Source organism: Triturus cristatus, chromosome 10, assembly GCF_964204655.1.
Source record: "Triturus cristatus chromosome 10, aTriCri1.1, whole genome shotgun sequence".
Taxonomy (NCBI): Eukaryota; Metazoa; Chordata; class Amphibia; order Caudata; family Salamandridae; genus Triturus; species Triturus cristatus.
This window is the reverse complement of record NC_140593.1, coordinates 1,205,721,633-1,205,738,621: the sequence shown is the minus strand read 5'-3', so window position 1 is coordinate 1,205,738,621 and position 16,989 is coordinate 1,205,721,633. Positions and strand designations below refer to the sequence as shown.

General features: G+C 47.8%; 1 protein-coding gene across 4 annotated transcripts in view; it reads left to right on the top strand.

Annotated features, from left to right (window-relative positions):
• Positions 1 to 16,989, top strand: part of UBA1 (ubiquitin like modifier activating enzyme 1) — a 363,931-nt gene that overhangs the window by 322,233 nt on the left and 24,709 nt on the right. The window lies entirely within an intron of this gene.

Here is a 16,989-nt window from a genome sequence, read left to right as displayed (position 1 = left end):
CCAATGGGTCCCTGTCCTGGGGTGGGTACACCCCCTATCCTGCCTCTCTCCTGTGGAAGGGGGGGCAGTAGCCTAGTCCTGATTGGGCAGGTCTTCCCATCTTCAAGATGGCGAGAGCCTGGAGATGTGCTTCACCTCGCCTCCCCCACCTGAGGGGTGGAGTTGGCAGGCTGGCACATCCCATGTCCTTATTTGGGTTTTCCGGCCAAGCTTCCCGCCAGAGTGGGGGGGTTGCAGTGGCCTGGGGAAGCTCACAGAGGCGGCATGCCTTTGAAGCTTCCCCCTGCCCATCCTGGGGGAGGAGATTTAGCACCTCGCCCAGGATGTGCATTGTTGCAGGCCCAGGAGAGCAGGGGCTCTCCTACCGAGTGGTCCAGCATCATGTCTGCTGTGTGGCAGCCTAGGCAGCCTCAGAGCAGACGTGGATTGTAGATTAGGTTTAAGGGGGCATCTCGAAGATGCCCTCTGGGGTGCTTGGTACATTAAATCCCACACTGGCATCAGTGTGGGTTTAATGTGCTGAGAAGTTTGATACCAAACTTCCCAGTCTTTAGTGTTGCCATTATGGTGCTGTGGAGCTCGTGTTTGACGAACTCCCAACACCATGTACTCTTTAAATGGCAGCACGGCACTTATGAATGAATGAAATTAAATTTATATAGTGCATGGCTACCCTGGGGCCTCCCAGCGCTGTAGGACAGATGAGGCAGGTCGCTTAGAGCGAAGTATTAAGGTGGGTTTTTAGGAGTTAACGGAAGGCCAACAGATTTTTTTCCATCCCTAGAGTATCGGGAAGCAGATTCCAGAGTTTAGGGGCATTCAATGAGAAGGAGCGTCCACCCCATCTTGATCTTCGTATTACCTTTGGAGTGGCCAAAAAAGAAGAGCTGGACCGAAGATTCCTAGAGGGTTCATAGGGGGTGATAAAGGAGTGAGTGATGATTGGGCCATTTTTCCAAAAGGCTCTATGGGCCAGGCACATAGCTTTAAACTGTATCCTGGCTGAGATTGGGAGCCAGTGTAGGTTCCTAAGGGCTGGTTTGGCAGATTGCCAACGGGGTACTTGAAGGAGAAGACGGGCAGCACAGTTCTGAGCTGTTTGTAATTTATGAATAGTGAATTTGGGGGCTCCCAGGTATAGAGCATTCCCGTAGTCAAGGCGAGAGAGTATAAGGGCCTGTACCATTATCCTTCTTGCCTGAAAGGGCAGAAGAGGGATGATTTTTCGTAGCATTCTCAACAAGCCATAACAGGTGGCTGATAGGTTAGAGGCATGGTGGTTGAAGTCGAGAACTATCAAGCCACATGCCAAGACTCTTGATCTGGGCCTTAGGAACCGGGGCCGTGCCAAAACAGACTGGCCATGAAGAAGTGAAGAGAGAGTGAGTGGAAGGGTGAGGGTTGCCCAGGAACATAATTTCGGTTTTGTCCCTGTTGAGCTTAAGGCAGGAGAGTTCCATCCATTCGGCTACCGCCTCTAGACAGGAGGCGAGAGTGCAGGATGATCCTTCAGGGTTGTTTAGTGACACTACTAGCTGCGTGTCATCTGCATAGGTGATGATTTTAAGGCCGAATGGATGTACAATCTCCGCCAGGGGGCTCAGGTAAATATTGAATAGCGTAGGGCTCAAGGCGGAGCCCTGTGGAACCCCACAGCTCAGAGGTAGCCGGGTGGAGGCTATTTTTCCTTCAAAGATTTGGAAGAAGCGATCACTGAGGAAGGACTGAAACCAGGTTAGTGCCGTGCCCGTCACTCCCACGTTTTTGAGACGAAGAGACAGAATGTTATGATTGACAGTATCAAAAGCGGCACTAAGGTCTAGAAGGATGATTGCCGCTGTGCCTGCCTGGTCCAGTAACCTTCTCGCCTCCTCTGTTACTGCTAATAAAGCAGTCTCAGTCCCACGTTGGGGATGAAAGCCTGTTTGGGACTCGTGTAACAGGTGGTTAGATTCCAGATAGTCCACCAGGATGGAGTTGATGTGTTTCTCAATCAGCTTGCTCAACCAAGGGAGAAGGGAGATAGCGCGATAGTTGGCCAGGTTGGATTGGTCAAGGTTAGGCTTCTTCAGTAGGGCTCTAACCATTGCACATTTCCATATAGAAGGTACCATGCCAGTGGTGATGGAGGAGTTCAAGATCTCAAGAATTACTGGACGAATAGAGTTGATAACTATAACAAGAGAATGCGGGGGGGGCAGGATCAGAGGGGGAGCCTGATGTAACCCGGGCTATGATAGAGTCCAATGTTTCTGCATCTAGGAGGGGAAATCGCTCTAACGAGCATTGAGAGTTAGAATGAGCACCTCTCATTCTGGTAGCCATAGGGCTTATCAGCGTAGTTGGAAAGGACAAATAAATCTTTTGAATTTTTTGATAAAAAAAGACTGCCAGTTTATTACACTGGGTAAGTGCTCCATCAGTAGTAGGAGGTTTCTGAGGTAAGGTGATAAGTGATTTGGCTATACGAAAGATCTCTTTGGGAGAATTAGCGTCCGTAGCTATTTTCTCCGTAAAGAATGCAGTTTGAGCACGTTTGATTTCTGATTTGTAACTCCTTATTGCCTCTCTGTAGACAAGTTTACTAGCCTCAGAGAAGTTGTGTCTCCATCTTCTTTCCAATCTTCTACATGACTGTTTTTGCTCCCTCAGTTTAGGAGAGAACCATGGAGCTGTTTTCAATCTGCATTTCCTATGGGTATGTTCTTTGGGGAGTACTAGATCAAGAGAGCTTTGGATCCACGTATTAAAATTCTCGCTGGCCAAATCAAGGTTGGAATTACTTAGTGGTTTAGTGGCTTCAAGAGCTGTGGTCAAATGATCAGGCACAAGTCTAGCCCATTTTCTCTCCAGGGTTAGCACTGCTCTCTGGGTGGGAGGCGGAATAGGGGTCTCCCAACAAAGAGGAATCAAAAGATGATCCGTCCAGGGAAGTGGGGTGGGGGTACCTACGGCGAGATTGTCCAGGTTACTGAACACATGATCAAGAAGATGGCCTTTGTCATGTGTAGGGGCCAATCCTTTCTGTTTAAGTTGGAGTGCTTGACTTACAGTGCCCAGGCATGGACCTGGGTACTGTAGGGGCACAGGGCTCCTTCTCCTGTGCCCACACCATTGGCATAGGGCACCCAGCTCGAGGGGTGGCTGATATGCCATGGCAGTGTAGGTGATGGGCGGATGTGCCATGTTGACCCTTTGTTTTGTCTTGCACCCAGACACCCAGCCTGCAAGGGCAGTGTGTGTGTGTGTGTGTGTGTGTGTGTGTGTGTGTGTGTGTGTGTGTACAGGGCCTCGAAGGGTGGCACAATGAGTGCTGCAGCCCTTAGAGGCCTTCCCTGGGCACCTAGGGTACCATTTACCAGGGGCTGACATGTGGCCAGGGTTTTCCAGTTTGGGTTTTGTGTTTTTTTAGGGAAGGAACATAGGCCTTGGGCACCTGATTGGCAGGAGTCCAGGGCACACTCAAAGTACATTCAGCAAAACGTGGGGGCATACCATGCAAGAAAGATGGCACTTTCTCACACAACCCGCCCCCCCTCCCTAAACGAAAGGTGATGAGACTCACCTTGCCCTATGGAGTCTTCATTGTCTAAGTGGAAGAACCTGGAAAGTCCATCTGCATTGGCATGGGCAGTCCCTGGTCTGTGTTCCACTTCAAAGTCCATTCCCTGTAGGGAGATGGACCACCTTAGTAGTTTTGGATTTTCGCCGTTCATCTGCATTAGCCATCTGAGAGGTCTGTTGTCAGTTTGAACTAGGAAGTGAGTACCAAATAAGTATGGTCTCAACTTCAGGGACCAAACCACAGCAAAGGCCTCCCTCTCAATGGCACTCCAACGCTGCTCTCTGGGGAGTAGCCTCCTGCTTATAAAAGCAACAGGTTGGTCTTGGCCTTCATCATTGGTCTGGGATAGGACCGCTCCTATCCCTAGTTTAGAGGCATCAGTCTGCACTATGAACTGCTTGGCATAATCTGGAGCTTTTAGAATTGGTGCTGAGCACATTGCTTCTTTTAGGGTGTCAGAAGCCTTTTGGCAACGTAACTGTCCAGTTAACCTTCTTGGGCATCTTCTTTGAGGTGAGTTCAGGGAAGGGGGGTCACAATGGACCCATATCCCTTCACAAACCTCCTGTAGTACCCAGTCAAGCCAAGGAATGCCCAGACTTGGGTCTGGGTTGTTGGAGCTATCCAGTCCATGATGGCCTGGATCTTGGGTTGTAAGGGTTGTACCTGGCCTCCACCTACAAGGTGGCCCAAGTACACCACAGTGCCCTGCCCTATCTGGCATTTGGATGCCTTGATAGTGAGACCTGCATTTTGCAGAGCCTCTAAAACTTTCCCAAGGTGGATCAGGTGATCCTGCCAGGTGGAGCTAAATACAGCAATATCATCAAGATAAGCTGCACTAAAGGACTCCAACTCAGCCAGGACATGGTTCACCAACCTCTGGAAAGTGGCAAGGGCATTACAGTAAACTGATAATGCCCATCCGGTGTGGAGAATGCTGTCTTTTCTTTTGCTCCTGGGGCTATGCCAATCTGCCAGTACCCTGCAGTTAAGTCAAAGGTACTGAGGAATTGGGCTGCCCCTAATTTATCTATCAGCTAATCTGCTCATGGAATAGGGTGAGCATCTGTCTTGGTGACAGAATTGAGCCCTCTATAGTCCACAAAGAACCTCATCTCTCTTTTCACCTTGTTGATGAGGTTTGGGGACCAGAACCACTGGGCTAGCCCAGGGGCTCTCAGATGGTTCAGAGTGGAGGTCAGGGAGATGTTCACGCTCTGCTTCCTGTTCCTCATCAGTCACCATCAGCATGGTGATGTCAGCCCTATAATTGTAGAGTTTAAGGCGGCTCACATGAATGACCCTTTTGGGTGCCCTGCTAGTGCCCAGGTCAACTAAATAGGTGACCTCACTCTTTCTTTCTAGGATAGGGTAAGGGCCACTCCATTTATCTTGGAGGGCCCTTGGTGCCACTGGCTCCAAAACCCATACCTGTTGCCCAGGTTGAAATTCAACCAGGGCAGCTTTTTGGTCATACCAGTGCTTCTGGAGCTCCTGGCTGGCCTCAAGGTTCTTGGATGCTTTCTCCATGTACTCAGCCATTCTGGACCTTAGGCCAAGCACATTGTCCACTATGTCTTGTTTGGGCTCTTGAAGAGGCCTCTCCCAGCCCTCTTTCACAAAACAAAGTGGTCCCCTTACAGGATGACCAAACAGAAGTTCAAAGGGTGAGAGACCTACTCCCTTCTGTGGTACTTCCCTATAAACGAAAAGCAGGCATGGTAACAGGACATCCCATCTCCTTTTGAGTTTTTCAGGGAGACCCATGATCATACCTTTCAATGTCTTGTTGAATCTCTCAACAAGGCCATTGGTTTGTGGATGGTAGAGTGTAGTAAACTTGTACTGCACTCCACACTCCTTCCACATGTGTGTCAGGTAAGCAGACATGAAGGTGGAACCTCTGTCTGAAACCACCTCCTTAGGAAACCCTACCCTGGTGAAGACACCCAGGAGGGCCTTGGCTACTGCAGGAGCTGTAGTAGTCCTAAGTGGAATAGCTTCAGGGTACCTAGTAGCATGATCCACTACTACTAGAATAAATTTGTTCCCTGAGGCTGTGGGAGGTTCAAGTGGACCCACAATGTCCACTCCTACCCTTTCAAAGGGTACCCCCACCACGGATAGTGGGATGAGGGGGGCCTTTGGGTGGCCACCTGTCTTGCCACTGGCTAGACAGGTAACCCAGGAGCTGACAAACTCCTTCACCTTTTGGTGCATCTGGGGCCAGTAAAAGTGACTCACTAGCCTTTCCCAAGTTTTGGATTGCCCCAGATGTCCAGCTAGGGGGATGTCATGAGCCAAAGTTAGGAGGAATTCTCTGTTTCTGTGGCACTACTACCCTCCTGGTGGCTCCAGGAGTGGGGTTTCTTGCCTCAGCATACAGTAATCCCTCTTCCCATAAGCTCTGTGGGTACCACTGACCTCTCCCTTTGCTTCTGAAACAGCTTGCTGCCTCAGGCTTTCAAGAGTGGGACAGTCTCGCTGACCCTGGCACAGCTCTTCCCTAGAGTCCCCCTGGGCCCAAGAGTTCAACCTGGTAAGGGTCAAGCTCCATGGACTCAGTTCCATCAGGGGTATCCAAATCCTCTCCCTGTGGAGGGGGGTCCTGAATGTTTTGCTGTACAGAAGCTGGTTCCCCAGTCGTCTTACCTTTTCTCTTGGTTGATTGGGCCATTATTTCAGGCTCCAGACCTACTTTTTCACCCTTCCTCTTGCTCTGTGCTCTGGTTTGCACACACACCAATTCAGGGATGCCCAGCATGGCTGCATTAGCCTTTAACTCAACCTCAGCCCAGATCATTTCCATGCAGCTGGCAACTTTAGAGAGACCACTACCTGTTTCAGGCCAGTAAACCACCCCCCTCCCCAGCCTAATGCCACAATGGCCATGGGATGACTAGTGGTGACAGCTTTCCCCCCACCCCCACCCCAGGATGGGCAGGGGGAAGCTTCAAAGGCATGACTCCTCTGTGAGCTTCCCCAGGCCACCTCAACCCCCGCCCCCCCCCCCCCCCCCCCCCAAGCAGGAAGCTTGGCCTGAAACGCCAAATAAGGACAGGGGATGTGCCAGCCTGCCAACCTAAGGTGGGGGAGGTGAGGTGAAGCACATCGCCGGGCTCTCGCCATCTAGAAGATGGGAATCCCTACCTTATCAGGACTAGGCTACTGCCCCCCTCCCACAGGAGAGAGGCAGGATAGGGGGTGTACCCACCCCAGGACAGGAACCCATTGGTCCCTGCCCTTCACCTACCTGTGACGCCCCTAAATCTAGTATTTAGGGGCACCCTGAACCTTCCTTCCCCGGATTACAGATTCCAAAATCCAAAAAAGAGGTAGAAGAAAGAAGACCTGCCCTGCAGCTGCTAAAAAGAGGAAGACACCAACCGCTTTGGCCCCAGCCCTACCGGCCTGTCGACCCTCGAACCTGCTCCTGCTCCAACCCAGCATCTCTTGTGGCCAGCAACCTCACAAACCCCAGAGGATCTGGCTACCTTTTGACTCTAAGCCCCTGGGACTCCCATGAGTAGAGGCTCTACTCAAAATCTACTTCTAATCCCTGGCAGCAGCCCGGAACCGCGAACCCAGCACACTCTGCACCAGCCAAGCCTGGCCACGAGGACGACCCCACGGCGACTGGGACCCCGAGTCTGGCACCCAAGGATCTTCCTCGACACTCTTGAAGAAGCCTGCAGCCTCAGAACAAGGTACCCCCCCCCCCCCCACCCCCACCGCGATCAACAGAGGGTAAGATTTCCCAACACCAAAAGGCGCCCCGCGGCCCCCTGTGCCTAATCCCGGGGTACCTACCTATCCTCAAACTACCCAACTTACCTCTCGAAGTGGTGGTGGCCCTGGCAGTGCAACCTCTACACCCATCTACTTCCCCACTTGCCCTGAGTAAGTGACCAGGAGCCCAGCTCCCACAGCCGTGTGGCGTTCTAGTCAGCAGCCACCAACCAAGGCCCCCCTATCCCTCATAGGATAACATTGGGCCTAACTCTCTCTGCACCCGGCCGCCCTAGTGCCGCTGAGGGTGAACCAACTGTACCTACCTGACCCTGGGGGACCCCTGAGTCTATGCCCAGAACCTCAACTCTGCCAGTCGAGTACTTACCTTTAAACCGATAACTCAATTTTCTTCATAGGGTAACATTGACTGGCTTTTTCCTGAAATTTCTTCGAAGTGTGGACTTTTCAAATCTTAAAATATTCACCTAAAATCAGCCGAGAAACAAATACTCACCTGCTCTTAGGTGAGCTCCCAGTGCTGGATCTTGGTGCCCAGCACTGACTCTGAAAAATACTTACAACTGTACTTACCAGTAACCCAATTTTCTCCCATAGGAATTCATTGACTGTTTTTCTGTGAAATTTCTTCTAAGTGTCAATTTCTGCAAGCTTTAAATATTCTTTAAAAATTGTAGAACTTCTGAAAACTAATTGCTTACCTGTTTTGGATAAAGGTCCCAGTACTGATTCTAGGTACCCAGTACTGGATTACAAAAGTAACGAGAACATACTATACCTGCAACTTGAATTTTCTGCCATAGGGAATCATTGACTGTTTTCTATGAAATATTTTCTAAGTGTCAACTTTTAAAATAGCAAAAAATTGTCTAAAAATTGTCACAGTAATTAAGTCGACTTTTATCACTTGATTCTAAGTATTGACACAGGACTGGATCTAGGATCCAGTCCTGGAATTCCAAAAGTAATCCTAAAAGTAATCTGTTGCCAATAACTTGAAACTTCCATTGAACTCAATGCATTGTTTAAAATAGTGTTGCCTATTGCAACCACTTGTAACTGTTTACAAAAGTCAATTGCATATTGCAAACGTATTTATATAAAGCATCTCATTCTGAGAAAGTATATTTTAATACCAATTGTTGGTTCTAAAATAAAACAAGCCTATATTTTTCATATATATATATACCATTGGCCTAGAGTTCAGTTATTGAGTGTGTGAGACCATTTGCTGACTGAGTGTGTACAACAAATGCTTTACACTGTCCTCTGATACTGCCTTACTGCTCGACCAAGCTACCACGTTAGAGAGTAAGGTTATATCTAACTTTAGCCTCTGCCAAACCTCTGGGGACTGTGGACTCTGTACACCCTGTACCTATTTGGGAACAGTATATACAGAGCCACTTTCTCACAGGAGATGATCCCTTTATTCCACATGGGAGCGGTTGTTCCAGTTTTGAAGGTCCTTCGCCTGCTCGGTCTGTTCGCCTCATGCATTCTGTTGGTCAACCATGCACGCTGGCACATGAGGGCGCGCAAGTGGTGTCCCCGCAGGCAGTGGTATCAGCCCAACAGGGATCTCCGGGAGTCGATCAGGATCTCCAGAGAAGCTGCAGTGGATCTGTCTTGGTGGAGGGCAATCTGTCTCCAGTAAAACCCTTTCATCTTCCCCCATCGGTCTCCACAGTGATAACGGATGCCTCCACCCTAGGGTGGGGTGCTCATCTGGGGGATCTGGAGATCAAGGGTCTTTGGTCTCCAGTGGAAAGATTGTCTCATATCAGTCTTCTAGAATTGCGGGCGATACGTTTGGTGCTCAAGGCTTTTCTCCCTTCGCTTCGCGGTCAGTCGGTTCAAGTCCTGACGGACAACACTACCGCGATGTGGTATGTCAACAAGCAGGGAGGGGTAGGTTCGTACCGTCTTTGCAGAGAGGCTTTGCAACTCTGGTCCTGGGCTCAGGACCATCGGATTTACTTAATAGTGAATCATCTGGCCGGGGTGCTGAACGTTTGTGCGGACAGTGCTGACAGTTTTCCGCCGACCACGAGTGGAGGCTTCATCCAGAGGTAGTTAAGCACATCTTCCGGATGTGGGGGACTCCTCGGGTGAACCTGTTTGCCACTCAAGAGAACGCGCATTGCCCTTCATTCTGCAGTCTCCAGTTTCCGATGCAGGGTGCGTTGGGGGACGCGTTTCAGTTGAGTTGGGCTCACATCTCCTTTACGCGTTTCCTCCCATACCCTTGATTCCTCAGGTTCTGAGGAAGATTCGCCAATACCGGGCCCAAGTTATATTGATTACCCCGGATTGGCCAAGAAGGGTGTGGTACACAGATCTACTTCACCTTTCGTCGCACCTTCCGCTCCGTCTCCCTCTCATGGTAGACCTCCTCTCACAGTCGGGGGGGGGGGGGGCAGTGTCTTCATCCCCCACCTCCAGAGCCTGCACCTTCATGCCCGGAGATTGAACGGGGCAACCGGAGTTCTTTCTCTCTCCCACCGGACGTAGTGGATGTTGTATAATCATCCAGGCGACACTCCACTAAGTCAATTTATTCCTATAGATGGTCTAAGTTTGTAAAATGGTGTAGAGAGAGATCCATTGACCCTTTTTAAGGCCCACTTGTCTAATGTGCTTCAGTTTGCTCTTTCCTTGGCTCAGCAAGGTTGTGCTGTGGCCACGGTTAAGGGCTCTTTATCAGCCTTATCGGCTATTCTGTGTCTTCCAGATCAGCCGTCATAACTTAAATCTCCTATTGTATTAAGATTTATCAACGGTCTTACTAATAGGTTTCCACCTACTCCCTTTGTAATGCCACAGTGGGACCTTAACCTTGTTTTAACATTTTTGATGGGGTCCCCTTTTGAGCCCCTTCATAGCTGTCCTTTGAGGCTGTTGTCTTTTAAAACGGTCTTTCTGGTAGCCAAAACCTCAGCAAGGAGTGTGAGTGAGCTTCAAGCTCTTAGTTCAAAACCCCCGTTTTTAACCTTACATGCTGAAAGGATGGTTCTCAGGTCCCGGGCTGCTTTCCTTCCTAAGGTAGTTACACCTTTTCATCTGGGGCAGTCCATAACTCTCCCTGTGTTTTATCCTCCCCCTCACCCTTCCAAGGAGGAGACTCTTCACCGCTTCTACCCTAAAAGAGCAGTGAGCTTTTATTTGGACAGGACAGAAGATATACGTTTGGAAGATCAGCTCTTCGTGGGCTGTGTTGGACACTCAAAAGGCAAAGCTGTGCACAAGCGCACTCTGTCCAGATGGATCATCCTAACCATCAAGATCTGCTACGCCCTGGCTGGTAAGGTTCCTCCTGAGGGTATGAGAGCTCAATCTACTAGAGCTAAGTCTTCTACCTCTGCTTTGGCCAGGGGTATTCCAGTTGCAGACATTTGTAAGGCCGCGACTTGGGCCTCCCTCCATACTATCGCAAAGCATTATTGCTTAGACTCTGAGATGAGGACGGAGGGCCATTTTGCACGCTCTGTCTTGCAGGACTTTTTGGTATATGAAAGGTGGACACCCTCCTCTGGGAGTGGGACTGCTGTGGGAATCTATTCACAAGGTGAGGAATCCACTGGCAGATGTATCCATCAGAACAACAAGTTACTTATCTTCGGTAATGCTTTTTCTGGTGGATACAGTATCTGCCTGTGGATTCCTCACTCACCGACCCGCCTCCCCGTTGTCCACCTTTGTATACCTAAAAAGATTCTTTTTTTGACTGATTGTTTATTCATTGTTATTTCTATCTAGTACATTTATAGGAAATGCTGTTTTTAGCTTTCCTTTTTTGGCTTGTATTGTATATATTGGGTCAAAATGTTGTGTACTATGTATACTTGAGTTTGTGTCAGTCCACCTGTTCGCCTCGGAGGCACAGAAAAAATGGGTGGAACTGACGTCATCACGCCGACGTGGCTCTTATGGCTCCGGTGATGTCATACGGTGTCGCGAGCGGAGCCGTGGTATTATGATGTCGGAATGGAGTGCTAGGAAAAATTCAGTGGAATGCTGGCGCAGGGGATATTCACAAGGTGAGGAATCCACCAGAAAAAGCGTTACCGAAGGTAAGTAACTTGTTCTGCTCCTCCTTCTGAGGTTTTCGGGGTGTTCGTCACGCTTTAAAGGCAGATTCCGTCTGCCATTACGGCGCCAGGTGTGTTTCTCTACAACCAGGTTGCATAGTCATGGCTAGTTTACCCGTTTCTGCTATATAGATAGATAGATAGAGAGATAGATAGAGAGATAGATAGAGAGATAGATAGAGAGATAGATAGAGAGATAGATAGAGAGATAGATAGAGAGATAGAGATAGAGAGAGAGAGAGAGAGAGAGAGAGAGAGAGAGAGAGAGAGAGAGATAGAGAGAGATAGAGAGAGATAGAGAGAGATAGAGAGAGAGAGAGAGAGAGAGAGAGAGAGATAGAGAGAGAGAGAGATATATATATATATATATATATATATAGAGAGAGAGATAGATAGATAGATAGATAGATAGATAGAGATATATATATATATATATATATATATATATATGTATATATGTATATATGTATATATGTATATATGTATATATGTATATATATATATATATATATGTATGTTCCATGGGTACTCTTCTTCCTAAGTCTTCACCTCTCTTCGAGGCTGCAAGGTCTGGTCCGAAGTCTCCATGTTTCAGGGACATTTCCAGCGATGCATGCGGTATTAACAATAAGGCCTTATGTGCGTTCTGCTTACTGGGGTGGTTCCCCGGTTTTACACTGCTCCCTTCTTCGTGTTCAGTTACTGAACGCTTCTCTCTTCTGGACAAGGGATACTTTCCTTCCAGTCGGAGGGTGTGGTCTGAAATTCTGCAATTATTACTCAGTTTCTACGCCTTAGTACTTTGGTGCCTCTGCTGCACCTTCCTTCGGCTGTGCTATATTGTATCAGCTGGGCATGCGGGACGGCTTTTCTAATGTCAGTTGTACTAGATCTCCACCCTGCATATCTGCATTTCGTGTGTTGGTTCTCACCTTGATCTTACCGCTGCATGGTCGAGCAGCCTTATGCTTATTTTAGCTACGCCACCTTATGGTCTCTGTAGCTGTTTGCTCTGTGCATGTCTGTGTTGGCCTGCATTAGCGTGCTTAAGATTGTTAATGTTCGCCCCGTTCCCACTTTTGGGACTGGGTGTGCTGATTTCTAGTCTTGACCTTTGGTTCTTGGATGTAACCTCTCTGGCCTTCTTCCTTGGACTAGCCTTTTAGGCTCTGGTTGCAACTCTTTAATCGGTGTTCACATAGTATGCCATTACGCTGAGAGTGGTCCTTCCTATTTCTTTGGTTCTGGTATATGGCTGGTGCCGTTTCTACCTCATGCTTGTGCAGGTATCGTGTAGCACCATTATTGCATTTTTGGGATGTCTTGCATCCCGTTATCTTTTGCTCTTCCGAACTATTTGGGTTGCTGTCTTGCTGTTCCGCCACAGCCTTTCCCATTGTCAGTCGCTCTGTTGCCAGCTCAAATGCTTGGCTCTTTCTGTTGTTCTGTCGCAGACCCACCTCCCCTTTGGGGGTATGGCTGTGGTATCTATTCTAAGTTAAGGAATTTGTGGCTAGATGTCTCTATCAGATGTACGACTTACTTACCCTCGGTAACGATGTATCTGGTAGAGAAGTTGTCTAGCCGCAGATTCCTTAACGCCCACCCAGCCTCCCCGTTCTGTGAGGACCTTGCCAAGTGGGGTTCTCCCCTGGCCCCCTTTTACAGTTGGCATTGTTTTTTCTCTTATGGGTGCTCACATTGTTGCGTCTCTTTGACATTTGCCATAATACAGCTATCTCCCTCTCAGGGGTTTCTGTTGCCATAATACAGTTGACTCCCTCTAAAGGGTTTCTTACCTGTAAAATAATGCCTTTTGATTATCCGTCACCAGGAGATTCCTCTTCATTTTCTTATCTTCTCCTGCTGCCTTCCATCCCTCACGCCTTCTCTATTGGCTCAGGGTCCTGGTCTCTTCTACAGTAGTCTTCTTTGGGGGATCTGTTGACCTCTGTTTCAGACCTCCATTACTATAGGGGCAGTGCCAGACTTTTCATACCTTCCTGTGGTGGACTGCTGATCTGTGTTCCATTCTTGCTGGACGACACTGTTCTACATGGTACTGACAGTCTATTTCTGTCTGAGATATTCTTCCCTCGTTGCACTTGGGAAGGGTCTTTGCTTAGCTTGCGAGGTTCTTTCCCACAGCTTTTTCACTCATATGTATGCAGTGTCTGATTCTGTCATTTACAACGGTGTCTTGCACCATCCTCATTTATTCATGGATTTTCATCCATCGCACACTGTTCCCATACTTTCATAGTTATTTTTTGTTGGTGGCTCCGCGTTGTCGCGGAAAAGCTTCTCCGAAGAAAACTGACGGGAGGGACTTATATGACCTCGCTGAGGTCACGTACGTGGACGACGTCAGGGCGGGGTCGTGTGGTGCCGTCCCCCGGCACGCAGAGTTGCTGCTGCAAAAACGTTTTCCAGATCCAATCTGACGTCTGGGGATATTCTAAGTTAAGGAATCTGCTGCTAACCAATGTCTCTATCAGATACATCGTTATCAAAGGTAAGTAACTCATACATTCAGTCCACTCTCACTCAATTTCAGCCCAACCAGTCATAACCAGCGAATATATTCACTCAACTGCTAGGAATGATGGCGTCTTGCATTTTATTGTTCCTCACGCAAGACTTTACATGCGTCCCCTTCAAGAATGCTTAAGGCAAGTCAGTGGAACCAATCGCAGGGTCAGTTGACCGCTCTAGTGTTGGTAGATGGCCGCACCCATCGCGCTCTGCAGTGGTGGAACCTACAAAATGTATTCAAAGGGCGGCCCTTTCTCGACCCTGTTCCACAGACAGTGCTAACAGCAGATGCATCGCTCACTGGTTGGGGCGCTTACCTACAAACTCACACAATCCAGAGACTGCGGACTCTAAAGTACAAGAGCCTGCACATAAATCACCTAGAGCTACTAGCAGTGTTTCTAGCGCTCTAAGCCTTTCAAACTCACCTAATAGGCGAAACTGTCCTAGTCTGCACAGACAACAGGACAGCTATGTATTCTATACAAAAACCCTCCAACTGTTCCGCCTAGCACAAGCCATTTGGAAATGGGCTATACCTCACAAAATCTATCTCATAGCAGAACATCTTCCAGGAGTAAACCTTCAAATTGCAGAATTTCTCAGCAGACAGACCGCAAATCCACGAGTGGGAACTTGATTCCCAGTTTCTTCTTCCCTACTTTCAGCAATGGGGATTTCCTTATATAGACCTGTTCGCCACAGCTCAAAATGCCCAAGCTTCGCCTTCAGGTTCCCACATCCGCTCTCCAAAGGCAATGCCCTATGGATGAACTAGTCTGGGATATTTGCCTACGCTTTTTCGCTTCTCCTTCTCATTCGGTTAGTAGTTTCGAAGCTCAGACAATCATCCCTCAAACTCATTCTCATAGCTCCCACATGGGCACGTCAACCTTGGTTCACCACCCTGATAGAGCTCTCAATAGTTCGACACCAAACGCTGCATATCAACTCCAGTCTCCTCACTCAGAGCCATGGAGGAATCAGGCATCCAAATCCCAAGGAACTCAACCTGGCGATTTGGCTCCTGAAGTCATAGTTTGGTTATTTACACTTACCACCAGACTGTATGAATATCCTTTAAACAAGCTATGAAACCTACTACTAGAGCATGTTATGCAACAAAGTGGAAAAGATTTGTTATCTACTGCAACAACAAAATCAATCCACTTGATGCTTCAGTGCAAAACATCATCTGTTCTCTTTTACACTTGCAGCCATCTGGATAGGCCTACACATCCATTTGATTGCATTTTGCAGCAGTAGCTGCATACTTACAAAACAGACAACACTTATCTTTATTCAGAGTACCAGTGATTAAAGCCTTTATGGAAGGACTAAAAAGAGTAATACCACCAGGAGCTCCACCTGCACCAGTATGGAACTTGAACATAGTCTTTAATAGATAATGGGTCCACCTTTTGAACCAATGCACAAGTGTCCACTAAAATTCCTCTCTTGGAAAGTTGCTGTTCTTATCGCAATCACTTCTTTAAGGAGAGTTGGTGAACTCCAGGCACTAACTATACAAGAGCCTTTCTTTCAACTTCACAAAGACAGTGGTTCTTCGAACCAATCCCAAATTTCTTCCAAAACTTGTTTCTGCTTTTCACATCAATCAGTTGAATTACCCGTGTTCCTTCCTCAACCGGATTCTGTAGCGGAACGAGCTGTTAGATGTTAGAGCTCTACTATATAATGTGGAAAGAACAAAAGATTTTCGTAAAGCAAAACCACTTTTTGTTGCTTTTTCACCACCACACAAAGGCAATCACTTTTCTAAATCGGGTATTGAAAGATGGATCATGAAATGTATCCAAACATGTTATGTGAAAGCGAAAAGATCCTTCACAATACCCCCCTAGAGCGCGTTCCACCCTCAAAATAGGGGCTACTATGGACTTCTTAGGGAATATTCCCATAGATGACATCAACATGATCTACACCGCACACATTCACCAAACACTATTGTGTAGCTGTGTTAGCGATGCAACAAGCTAATGTAGGTCAGGCAGTACTTGAAACACTTTTTAAAACCGCTGCAACAGCTACAGGTTAGCCACCGCCTTGAGCGTTACTGCTGTATGGTCTGTATGGTCTATGCAAAGCATGTGACAGCTCACATGCCTTGAATGGATAATGTTATCTAGTAAGCATCTGTTCTTGGCATGTACAGATGTAGATTCACATGTGCCCACCAGCCTCCCCGGGCACCTATACCTGTTGCAATTTTTTCTTACTTTACATACATACGCATGGACAATTCTATTCTACCTTTACTAACTCCATTCTCACACTCTACTGGAAAACAATCTAACAATGGAGTTGATGCCTATGCGCACTGTCACCGAAAGGAGTCGCCACATACCTTGTGACTGGAAAGACTTCTTAGAAGAAAAATAAATTGCAAACATCCGGACCCAACACTAGATGGCAGGAGTGCGCAAAGCATGTGAATCTCCAGCTCTACATGCCAAGAACAGATGCTTACTGGGTAAGTAACATTATCCTTTTTGCAGCATTACTCGCTTGTCAATTCACTCACAAAAGATGCAGCCTTTGGTCAAATGAGTGCCCGTTGGTCCGGATACCATTCAACTCTCAGCTGTCTTCCAATGGATGACTCAACCATTTGAAGTGTAACGCCGAGAAGACAGGTGCTACGCTTTGGACATAACTTTGCTTGAATGTGGTATGTCCACTGTAGGGGCCACCATCAGTTACCCAAGTTGATTCCATAAAAAATTTGGGGATTACATTTGATAAATTGTCATTCCACAATCCAATTTTCTCAGTGGTTGGTGTGTACACAAAGCAAAAACATTCTTGCACTTCCTCTCATTTTCAGCTAATATTACAGTGGTATTGGCCCTGGTTATGCCCAGATTGGACTATGCCAATGCATTATAGGCAGGCCTGTTAAGTATCCTTTAAATAGACTCCAGACTGTTCAGAACGCAGGACTTCTGTTGGTTCTGAGTCTCCTAAGACGAGAACATTCAATCTGCTCTTTTGATGCACAGAGCTCTCCCTCACTCTGGACCT